Consider the following 12,336-nt stretch of genomic DNA (forward strand, 5'->3'; position numbering starts at 1 on the left):
TTTGCCGCATTAATTAATTTCTGCACGCCCAATTTTTCAGTTTTTGATTTTGATTTGTTAAAAAAGTTTGAAATATCCAATAAATGTCATTCCACTTCATTGATTGTGTCCCACTTGTTGTTGATTCTTCACAAAAAAAATACAGTTTTATATCTTTATGTTTGAAGCCTGAAATGTGGCAAAAGGTCGCAAAGTTCAAGAGGGCCGAATACTTTCATAAGGCACTGTGGCTTGCCGTGCCATATCCTTGTTCACTTGCGTAGCTCAAAGTGATGCAGCTGTGCTGTCTTGACTTGACCAAAGTTCTCAGGCATCATACACCTGTCTATCTGGAATCTGGAGAGCTGGTCCAGCTCTGAGAGCCATCTCTTCCATGAAATAGGGTGTTCTTCAGGGATGACTGTCATCCCATCCACACTTTAGTTTGCAGAGCTATTGAAGAATTTGCTTTGCCTTTAATACAAACGGGCCGAGGAAACCTACTGGATCATAAATAGAGCTGACAGCTGAGAGAATACCTCTTCTTGTAAGGGGTCTGTTCTTGACAGTGACTCTGAAGGTAAACACATCACTTTCAATGTTCCATCGGATTCCAATTTCTTTCAATGTTCCATCGGATTCCAATTTCTTTCAATGTTCCATCGGATTCCAATTTCTTTCAATGTTCCATCGGATTCCAAGTGTTCTTTCAATGTTCCATCGGATTCCAAGTGCTCTTTCAATGTTCCATCAGATTCCAAGTGCTCTTTCAACAGGCAGCTTTTCTCTCATGGTTGTGCTGATTTACAAGAAGAACCCCCCAGGTCGGCCATTGAGATACGATTGGCCATCACCGTAGGACGCCCAGATTCTTGGTACAAGTGTTAAGAGGACCGTTCATTACCTGTCCAAAGACTGTTTTCACTGCATACGGTCCGTTGCCTTGGCTATTTATGATTTGCCAGGGTTCCATTGCCTTTGGAGCATTTACGCCAATCAGGAGTCCAACGTCAGGCATCAATCTCCTTCTACTGAACCTCTTTAATGTATGGCCACCTTTTGAGATCTTTCTGAGTGGGAATCTTCTCTCTTGTCGCTGGGATCTTACTCTGGGTGTAGTCCTTTGGTAATGCATGAAATGTGGTGCCTTCCACATTGTCAATCTCTAATCCAGATATCTCAAAGCTCTTGGCAGGACTCTCCTGCCCCATTGTGTGTAGCAGAATTTCAGTCTCACTGCCTTTAACTTTCAGCTGCCTCATGAGTCTCTCCGTACAAAATGTTGCTGAGCTACCAGAATCGAGAGACGATAGGTTAAACACAGACTTGCTTCATTTTGCCATCTTGCTCGAACTGGCCTGATTGCAAGTCACAATCTGTGCAGCTCTGGTATCTTCACCAGCTTCCAGCGAAACAAGCGCACTGCTGAATGTCTCCTCTTGTTACTGCCACACCACTCATATCCGCCTTCAGAGATCTAAATCTCTCTTCCTTCAGTGTGCAGGATAGTGGGGTGCTTTCCTTGACAGCGCTGACATGTCATCCTTCTTTACTTTCTTTGCTTAAGTGTCCTCCCATCAAACAGCCAAACACTGGGTATTTTGATCTCCAGAAACTCAACCTGGCCAGTGTGCCTTCGCCAGTTGGCAGTCGACCAATAAATGTCTTTCACCAGCACAAAATACGCATGAGAACTGGGAGCATCAGGAAGGGTAGGTGCCTGGGTCTCTTTGCTTTGAGTGTTTGTTCTTTTAAACGTTTTCAGAGTCGCAATCTACTACTGCATTATCAAAGCTACTTCTACTCTCGGACTTGAACTGCTGTTTAAAGTCAACTTCTGTTTTGGGTTTTAAAAAACGTTTTGTTGGACAGGGATCTTGAAGGATCTTGCTCAAATGCAATGAATGGCCTAAAAGTTTAGGGGATCACTTTCAGGTTGGGTATCTCCTGTTCTTCTGTATTACAAGGAGGTCGCTTAATTTTCATTCAGCCTTTGCATGACAGTAGAGAGTGTTATCTGTGGCATGGTATTATGGCTGATACCCACAGTGATGATTCTATGTTGCTAGACCTTGCTGTTGGCTGTTGAAGGGATTATGACTGTTTTCTGAATAGGTTTGATGGTTTTTGTTGTCAGTGGTTGTAAACCCTTTGTAGTGGGGTCTTTGGAACTGCAACTAATGCAGAAAACTCAACAGGTGATGGTTCAGGTTCCTCAAAGCACCTTGGGATGCTGGTTCAGTCGGGCAGCTACTTTTATCAAACGTGACCGTCCAGGTAGAAATGGTACATCCTACACTACAGTTGAGGAACAATGGGAAAGTAATTGTGCTTTGAAAGTTGATAAACTAGTAATGTCATGCAGGTGAAAGAGGACCTAAAAGCGACTTGGCGAAAACAGAGTCTTTAATCCAGTAAAGTAAATACAATCAAAAAACACAACTTTCACCGAAATGACGAGGACAAACTGGAGACTCGATCTTGAACAGCAGGTAACAGCAGGTTGCCTCGAAGGCACTTGAACCAAACAGACTCAGACACTGCTCACCACCACGCATCTGAGGAAAACACGACACGACAGGGCGACACACAAACACAGCACGGTGAATTCTAGACAAGGAACCGACAGGGCAGAAACAGATAACAAGGAGAGAAATAGGGACTCTAATCAGGGGAAAAGGATCGGGAACAGGTGTGGGAAGACTAAATGATTGATTAGGGGGAATAGGAACAGCTGGGAGCAGGGAACGGAACGATAGAGAGAAGAGAGAGCGGGAGAGTGAGAGAGGGAGGGGGAGAGAGAGGGATAGAAAGAGGGAAAGAACCTATTCAAGACCAGCAGAGGGAAACCAATAGAAGGAGAAGAACAGGGACAAGGCATGATAATCAATGACAAAACATGGCAAGTAACCCACTTTTGAGAAAACGGCTCTTGAATTATTTTATACATTTTTTATTTTATTTCACCTTTATTTAACCAGGTAGGCTAGTTGAGGACAAGTTCTCATTTGCAACTGCGACCTGGCCAAAATAAAGCACAGCAGTGTGAACAGACAACACAGAGATACACATGGAGTAAACACCAATAAGTCAATAAATACAGTAGGAAAACAAAAATGGGCAGTCTATATACAATGTGTGCAAAAGGCATGAGGAGGTATTTAATAATACAATTTTGCAGATTAACACTGAGTGATAAATGATCACATGGTCATGTACAGGTAGAGATATTGGTGTGCAAAAGAGCAGAAAAGTAAATAAATAAAAAAACAGTATAAAAACAGTATGGGGATGAGGTAGGTGGAAATGGGTGGGCTATTTTACCAATAGACTATGTACAGCTGCAGCGATCGGTTAGCTGCCTCGATAGCTGATGTTTCAGTTGGTGAGGGAGATAAAAGTTCCAACTTCAGCGATGCAGTTCGCTCCAGTCACAGGCAGTAGAGTACTGGAACGAAAGGCGGCCAAATGAGGTGTTGGCTTTAGGGATGATCAGTGAGATACACCTGCTGGAGAAGCGCGTGCTACGGATGGGTGTTGCCATCGTGACCAGTGAACTGAGATAAGGCGGAGCTTACCTAGCATGGACTTGTAGATGACCTGTAGCCAGTGGGTCTGGCGACGAATATTTACATTACATTACATTTACATTTAAGTCATTTAGCAGACGCTCTTATCCAGAGCGACTTACAAATTGGTGCATTCACCTTATGACATCCAGTGGGACAGTCACTTAACAATAGTGCATCTAAAACTTAGGGGGGTGGGGTGGAGAGGGATTACTTAACCTATCCTAGGTATTCCTTAAAGAGGTGGGGTTTCAGGTGTCTCCGGAAGGTGGGTGATTGACTCCGCCTGTCCTGGCGTCGTGAGGGAGTTTGTTCCACCATTGGGGGCCAGGGCAGCGAACAGTTTTGACTGGGCTGAGCGGGAGCTGTACTTCCTCAGTGGTAGGGAGGCGAGCAGGCCAGAGGTGGATGAACGCAGTGCCCTTGTTTGGGTGTAGGGCCTGATCCAGAGCCTGGAGGTACTGAGGTGCCGTTCCCCTCACAGCTCCGTAGGCAAGCACCATGGTCTTGTAGCGATGCGAGCTTCAACTGGAAGCCAGTGGAGAGAACGGAGGAGCGGGGTGACGGGAGAGAACTTGGGAAGGTTGAACACCAGACGGGCTGCGGCGTTCTGGATGAGTTGAAGGGGTTTAATGGCACAGGCAGGAGCCCAGCCAACAGCGAGTTGCAGTAATCCAGACGGGAGATGACAAGTGCCTGGATTAGACCTCGCCGCTTCCTGTGTGAGGCAGGGTCGTACTCTGCGGATGTTGTAGAGCATGAACCTACAGGAACGGGCCACCGCCTGATGTTAGTTGAGAACAACAGGGTGTTGTCCAGGATCACGCCAAGGTTCTTGGCGCTCTGGGAGGAGGACACAATGGAGTTGTCAACCGTGATGGTGAGATCATGGAACGGGCAGTCCTTCCCCCGGGAGGAAGAGCAGCTCCGTCTTGCCGAGGTTCAGCAGTTTGAGGTGGTGATCTGTCATCCACACTGATATGTCTGCCAGACATGCAGATGCGATTCGCCACCTGGTCATCAGAAGGGGAAAGAGAAGATTAATTGTGTGTCGTCTGCATAGCAATGATAAGAGAGACCATGTGAGGGTATGACAGAGCCAAGTGACTTGGTGTATAGCGAGAATAGGAGAGGGCCAAGAACAGAGCCCTGGGGGACACCAGTGGTGAGAGCGTGGTGAGGAGACAGATCTCGCCACGCCACCTGGTAGGAGCTTAACTGTCAGGTAGGGGACGCAATCAGCGTGGACGCGCCGGAGATGCCCAACTCGGAGAGGTGGAGAGGAGGATCTGATGGTTCACAGTATCGAAGGCAGCCGATAGATCTAGAAGGATGAGAGCAGAGGAGAGAGAGTTAGCTTTAGCAGTGCGGAGCGCCTCCGTGATACAGAGGAGACGGTCTCAGTTGAATGACTAGTCTTGAAACCTGACTGATTTGGATCAAGAAGGTCATTCAGAGAGATAGCGGGAGAGCTGGCCAAGGACGGCACGTTCAAGAGTTTTGGAGAGAAAAGAAAGAAGGGATACTGCAATTCTGTAATTGTTGACATCGGAGGGATCGAGTGTAGGTTTTTTCAGAAGGGGTGCAACTCTCGCTCTCTTTGAAGACGGAAGGACGTAGCCAACGGTCAGGGATGGGCAAGATGAGCGAGGTGGAGGTAAGGGAGAAGGTCTCTGAAATGGTCTGGAGAAGAGAGGAGGGGATAGGGTCAAGCGGGCAGGTTGTTGGGCGGCCGTCACGTCACAAAGACGCGAGATTTCATCTGGAGAGAGAGGGGAGAAAGAGGTCAGGCACAGGGTAGGGCAGGTGAGCAGAACCAGCGGTGTCGCTTGGACTTAGCAACGAGGGATCGGATGTCGTCGACCTTCTTTTCAAAATGGTTGACGAAGTCATCTGCAGAGAGGGAGGAGGGGGGCGGAGGATTCAGGAGGGGAGGAGAAGGTGGCAAAAGAGCTTCCTAGGGTTAGAGGCAGATGCTTGGAATTTAGCGTGGTAGGAAAGTGGCTTTAGCAGCAGAGACAGAGGAGGAAAAATGTAGAGAGGGAGGGAGTGAAAGGATGCCAGGTCCGCAGGGAGGCGAGTTTTCCTCCATTTCCGCTCGGCTGCCCGGAGCCCTGTTCTGTGAGCTCGCAATGAGTCATCGAGCCACGGGACGGGAGGGGAGACCAGCCGGCCTGGAGTGATAGGGGACATAGAGAGTCAAGGGATGCAGAGAGGGAGAGAGGAGGGGTTGAGGAGGCAGAATCAGGAGTAGGTGGGAGAAGGTTTGAGCGGAGGGAAGAGATGATAGGATGGAAGAGGAGAGAGTAGCGGGGGAGAGAGAGCGAAGGTTGAGACGATGCGATACCATCCGAGTAGGGGCAGTGTGGGAGTGTGTTGAGAGAGCGAGAGGGAAAAGGATACAAGGCAGTGGTCGGAGACTTGAGGGGAGTTGCAATGAGGGTAGTGGAAGAACAGCATCTAGTAAAGATGAGGTCGAGCGTATTGCCTGCCTTGTGAGTAGGGGGGGGAAGGTGAGGGTGAGGTCAAAAGAGGAGAGGAGGAAAGAAGGAGGCAGAGAGGAAAGAGTCAAAGGTAGACGTGGGGAGGTTAAAGTCGCCCAGAACTGTGAGAGGTGAGCCGTCCTCAGGAAAGGAGCTTATCAAGGCATCAAGCTCATTGATGAACTCTCCGAAGGAACCTGAGGGCGATAAATGATAAGGATGTTGCTTGAAAGGGCTGGGGTAACTGTGACAGCATGGAATCTTCAAAGGAGAAGGCGATAGACAGATGGGTAAGGGAGAAAGAGAGAATGACCACTTGGGAGAGATGAGGATCCCGGGTGCCACCACCCCGCTGACCAGACGCCTCGGGTGTGCGAGAACACGTGGGCGGACGAAGAGAGAGCAGTAGGAGTAGCAGTGTTGTCTGTGGTGATCCATGTTTCCGTCAGTGCCAAGAAGTCGAGGGACTGAGGGGAGGCATAGGCTGAGATGAACTCTGCCTTGTTGACCGCAGATTGGCAGTTCCAGAGGCTACCGGAGACCTGAACTCCACGTGGTCGTGCGCGCTGGGACCACCAGAGCAGGGTGGCCGCGCCACGCGGGTGAGGAGCGTTTGATGGTTGTGCAGAGAGGAGAGAACAGGGATAAACAGACACATAGTTGACAGGCTACAGAAGAGGCTACGCTAATGCAAAGGAGATTGAATGACAAGTGGACTACACGTCTCGAATGTTCAGAAAGTTAAGCTACGTAGCAAGAATCTTATTGACTAAAATGATTAAAATGATACAGTACTGCTGAAGTAGGCCAGCTGGCAGTGGGTGCGTTTGTTGACACTACACTAATCAAGTCGCTCCGTTGAGTGTAATAGTTTCTGCAGTGTTGTTATTCGGGGCTAGCAGGCTAGCTAGCAGTGTTGTTTACGTTACGCTGCGTTAAAAGAACGACAATAGATGGCTAGCGAACCTAGAAAATCGCTCTAGACTACACAATTATCTTTGATACAAAGACGTGCTATGTAGCTAGCTAAGTAGCTAGCTACGATCAAACAAATCAAACCGTTGTACTGTAATGAAATGAAGTGAAAATGTGATATACCTGTGAGTGCGACCGGTAGTTGAGTTCTCATACAGAAGACGCGTTGGCTAGCTGTTGGCTAGCTAGCAGAGTCACCTACGCAAGGACGACAAATAGCTGGCTAGCTAACCTCGTAAATTAAGATAATCACTCTAAGACTACACACTCTAAACCTAAACAACACAATTATCTTGGATACGATGATACGAAGACAGCAAAGACAGCTATGTAGTTAGCTAACACTAAACTAATCAAGTCGCTCAGCTGAGTGTAATAGTTTCTCCAGTGCAGCTAATCAGTGGACGTTAGCCAGCTGGCTAGTGAAGACTACGTTAGGATCGCTAAATACGATAATTACGCAATTATCTTTGATACAAAGACGGCTATGTAGCTAGCTGAGAAGAAATTGCCAAGATTAGACAAATCAAACCGTTGTGATATAATGAAATATAATGAAAAAGTTATACTACCCGCTGAGTGCCAGCCGACTAGAGCATACAAGTCGCAGTGGTGGGTGGTATAAGGTGCTTTAGTGATACAAAACCGATGGCACTGTGATAGACTGCATCCAGTTTGCTGAGTAGAGTGTTGGAAGCCATTTTGTAGATGACATCGCCGAAGTCGAGGATAGGTAGGATAGTCAGTTTTACTAGGGTAAGCTTGGTTGGCGGCATGAGTGAAGGAGGCTTTGCTTGAATAGAAAGCCGACTCTCTGATTTGATTTTCGATTGAGATGTTTGATGTGAGTCTGAAGGAGAGTTTGCAGTCTAGCCACCTAGGTACTTATAGGTGTCCACATATTCAAGGTCGGAAACCATCCAGGGTGGTGATGCTAGTCGGGCATGGGTGCAGGCAGCGATCGTTGAAAAGCATGCATTTGGTTTTACTCGGCGGCTTAAGAGCAGTTGGAGGCCACGGAAGGAGTGCTGTATGGCATTGAAGCTCGTTTGGAGGTTAGATAGCACAGTGTCCAATGACGGGCCAAAAGTATATAGAATGGGTGTCGTCTGTGTGAGAGGTGGATCAGGGAATCGCCCGCAGCAAGAGCAACATCATTGATATATACAGAGAAAAGAGTCGGCCCGAGAATTGAACCCTGTGGCACTCCCCACAGAGAGACTGCCAGTGGACTGACAGCATGCCCTCCGATTTGACACACTGAACTCTGTCTGCAAAGTATTGGTGAAACAGGCGAGGCAGTCATCCGAAATGCGGTGACATCGACAGACCGGTCAAATCGGCAATTGTAGCCCAGAGTATGCCATAAAACAGTACGCCAGGTGAGCTGGAGACACAGCGTTTCAGAAAGCTCCGGCCTTGGCCAGCCAGCAGATGGATCTTTGTCGCAACGGAAAATCCTTTATATCTAGAGCCGCAGTAGGTACCATCCTTTAGAACCAGAGAGACAGTAGGTACCATCCCTTACTACATATAGAGCTGCAGTATGTACCCATCCTTTAGAACCAGAGCTGCAGTATGTACCATCCTTTAGAACTAGAGCTGCAGAAGATACCATCCTTTAGAACCGAGCTGCAGTATGTACCATCCTTTAGAACCGGAGCTGCAGTAGGTACCATCCTTTTATCTAGAGCCAGTAGGCACCATCCTTAGAACCAGAGCGTAGAACCATCCTTACATATAGAGCCGCAGTTTGTTCCATCCTTTACATATAGAGTTGCAGTTTGTACCATCCTTATATCTAGAGCTGCAGTATACCATCCTTTATATCTAGAGCTGCAGTATGTACCATCCTTTATATCTGAGCTGCATGTACCATCCTTTAGAACCAGAGCTGCGGTAGGTATTATCCTTTATATCTAGAGCTGCAGTATGTACCATCCTTATATCTAGAGCTGCAGTAGGTACCATCCCCAGAACCAGAGCTGCAGTATGTACCATCCTTTAGAACCAGAGCTGCAGTTTGTACCATCCTTTATCTAGAGCTGTAGTATGTACCCATCCTTGTGAACCAGAGCTGCAGTAGGTACCATCCTTTAGAATCGGCTGCAGCATGTACCATCCTCCTTTAGAACCGGGAGCTGCAGTAGGGGTACCATCCTTTATATCTAGAGCTGCAGTATGTACCATCTTGTAGAACCGATCTGCAGTATGTACCATCCTTAGAACCAGAGCTGCAGTAGGTACCATCCTTTATATCTAGAGCCGCAGTAGGTACCATCCTTTAGAACCAGAGCTGCAGTAGGGTACCATCCTTAGAACCAGAGCTGCAGGATGTACCATCCTTTATATCTAGAGCTGCAGTAGGTACCATCCTTTAGAACCAGAGCTGCAGAATGTACCATCCTTTATATCTAGAGCTGCAGTATGTACCATCCTGTACATATAGAGTTGCAGTTTGCAGCCATCCTTTATATCTGGAGTTGCAGCATGTACCATCCTTTAGAACCAGAGCCGCAGGTATTATCCTTTATATCTAGAGCTGCAGTATGTACCATCTTATATCTAGAGCTGCAGGGTACCATCCTTTAGAACTACAGAGCTGCAGTATGTACCATCCTTAGAACCAGAGCTGCAGTATGTACCATCCTTTGTCTAGAGCTGCAGTAGGTACCATCCTTTAGAACCAGAGCTGCAGTTTGTACCATCATTTATATCTAGAGCTGCAGTATGTACCATCCATTATATCTAGAACTGCAGTAGGTACCATCCTTTAGAACCGGAGCTGCAGTAGGTATTATCCCTTTATATCTAGAGCGGCAGTAGGTACCATCCTTTATATCTAGAGCTGCAGCAGTTTGTACCATCCTTTATATCAGAGCTGCAGTATGTACCATCCTTATCTAGAGCCAGCAGGTACCATCCTTATATCTAAGAGCTGCAGTTTGTACCATCCTTTATATCTAGAGCTGCAGTATGTACCATCCTTGATATCTAGAGCTGCAGTATGTACCATCCTGATCCCCTCCCGCTCCGTGGCTCGATGACTCATTGCGAGCTCACAGAACAGGGCTCCGGGCAGCCGAGCGGAAATGGAGGAAAACTCCCCGCCTCTCAAGCACCAGGACCTGGCATCCTTTCACTCCCTCCTCTCTCTACATTTTCCTCCTCTGTCTCTGCTGCTAAAGCCACTTTCTACCACGCTAAATTCCAAGCTTCTGCCTCCAACCCTAGGAAGCTCTTTGCCACCTTCTCCTCCCCTCCTGAATCCTCCGCCCCCTCCCCCTCCTCCCTCTCTGCAGATGACTTCGTCAACCATTTTGAAAAGAAGGTCGACGACATCCGATCCTCGTTTGCTAAGTCAAACGACACCGCTGGTTCTGCTCACACTGCCCTACCCTGTGCTCTGACCTCTTTCTCCCCTCTCTCTCCAGATGAAATCTCGCGTCTTGTGACGGCCGGCCGCCCAACAACCTGCCCGCTTGACCCTATCCCCTCCTCTCTTCTCCAGACCATTTCCGGAGACCTTCTCCCTTACCTCACCTCGCTCATCAACTCATCCCTGACCGTTGGCTACGTCCCTTCCGTCTTCAAGAGAGCGAGAGTTGCACCCCTTCTGAAAAAACCTACACTCGATCCCTCCGATGTCAACAATTACAGACCAGTATCCCTTCTTTCTTTTCTCTCCAAAACTCTTGAACGTGCCGTCCTTGGCCAGCTCTCCCGCTATCTCTCTCTGAATGACCTTCTTGATCCAAATCAGTCAGGTTTCAAGACTAGTCATTCAACTGAGACTGCTCTCCTCTGTATCACGGAGCGCTCCGCACTGCTAAAGCTAACTCTCTCTCCTCTGCTCTCATCCTTCTAGATCTATCGGCTGCCTTCGATACTGTGAACCATCAGATCCTCTCTCCACCCTCTCCGAGTTGGGCATCTCCCGGCGCGGCCCACGCTTGGATCGCGTCCTGCCTGACAGAATTCGCTCCTACCAGGTGGCGTGGCGAGAATCTGTCTCCTCACCACGCGCTCTCACCACTGGTGTCCCCCAGGGCTCTGTTCTTGGCCCTCTCCTATTCTCGCTATACACCAAGTCACTTGGCTCTGTCATAACCTCACATGGTCTCTCTTATCATTGCTATGCAGACGACACACAATTAATCTTCTCCTTTCCCCCTTCTGATGACCAGGTGGCGAATCGCATCTCTGCATGTCTGGCAGACATATCAGTGTGGATGACGGATCACCACCTCAAGCTGAACCTCGGCAAGACGGAGCTGCTCTTCCTCCCGGGGAAGGACTGCCCGTTCCATGATCTCGCCATCACGGTTGACAACTCCATTGTGTCCTCCTCCCAGAGCGCCAAGAACCTTGGCGTGATCCTGGACAACACCCTGTCGTTCTCCAACTAACATCAAGGCGGTGGCCCGTTCCTGTAGGTTCATGCTCTACAACATCCGCAGAGTGCGACCCTGCCTCACACAGGAAGCGGCGCAGGTCCTAATCCAGGCACTTGTCATCTCCCGTCTGGATTACTGCAACTCGCTGTTGGCTGGGCTCCTGCCTGTGCCATTAAGCCCCTTCCAACTCATCCAGAACGCCGCAGCCCGTCTGGTGTTCAGCCTTCCCCAAGTTCTCTCCGTCACCCCGCTCCTCCGTTCTCTCCACTGGCTTCCAGTTGAAGCTCGCATCCGCTCCAAGACCATGGTGCTTGCCTACGGAGCTGTGGGGGGAGCCGGCACCTCAGTACCTCCAGGCTCTGATCAGGCCCTACACCCAAACAAGGGCACTCTCGTTCATCCACCTCTGGCCTGCTCGCCTCCCTACCACTGAGGAAGTACAGCTCCCGCTCAGCCCAGTCAAAACTGTTTGCTGCCCTGGCCCCCAATGGTGGAACAAACTCCCTCACGACGCCAGGACAGGCGGAGTCAATCACCACCTTCCGGAGACACCTGAAACCCCACCTCTTTAAGGAATACCTAGGATAGGTTAAGTAATCCCTCTCACCCCCCCCCAAGTTTTAGATGCACTATTGTTAAGTGACTGTCCCACTGGATGTCATAAGGTGATTGCACCAATTTGTAAGTCGCTCTGGATAAGAGCGTCTGCTAAATGACTTAAATGTAATGTAATGTATATCTGGGAGCATTTGCAGTATGTACCATCCTTGATATCTAGAGCTGCAGTAGGTACCATCCTTTATATCTAGAGTTGCAGTTTGTACCATCCTTTAGAACCAGAGCTCTAGTATATACAATTATTTATATCTAGAGCTGCAGTATGTACCATCCTTTATATCTAGAGTTGCAGTTTGTACCATCCTTTAGAACCAG

Source organism: Oncorhynchus gorbuscha, linkage group LG03, assembly GCF_021184085.1.
Source record: "Oncorhynchus gorbuscha isolate QuinsamMale2020 ecotype Even-year linkage group LG03, OgorEven_v1.0, whole genome shotgun sequence".
Lineage (NCBI taxonomy): Eukaryota > Metazoa > Chordata > Actinopteri > Salmoniformes > Salmonidae > Oncorhynchus > Oncorhynchus gorbuscha.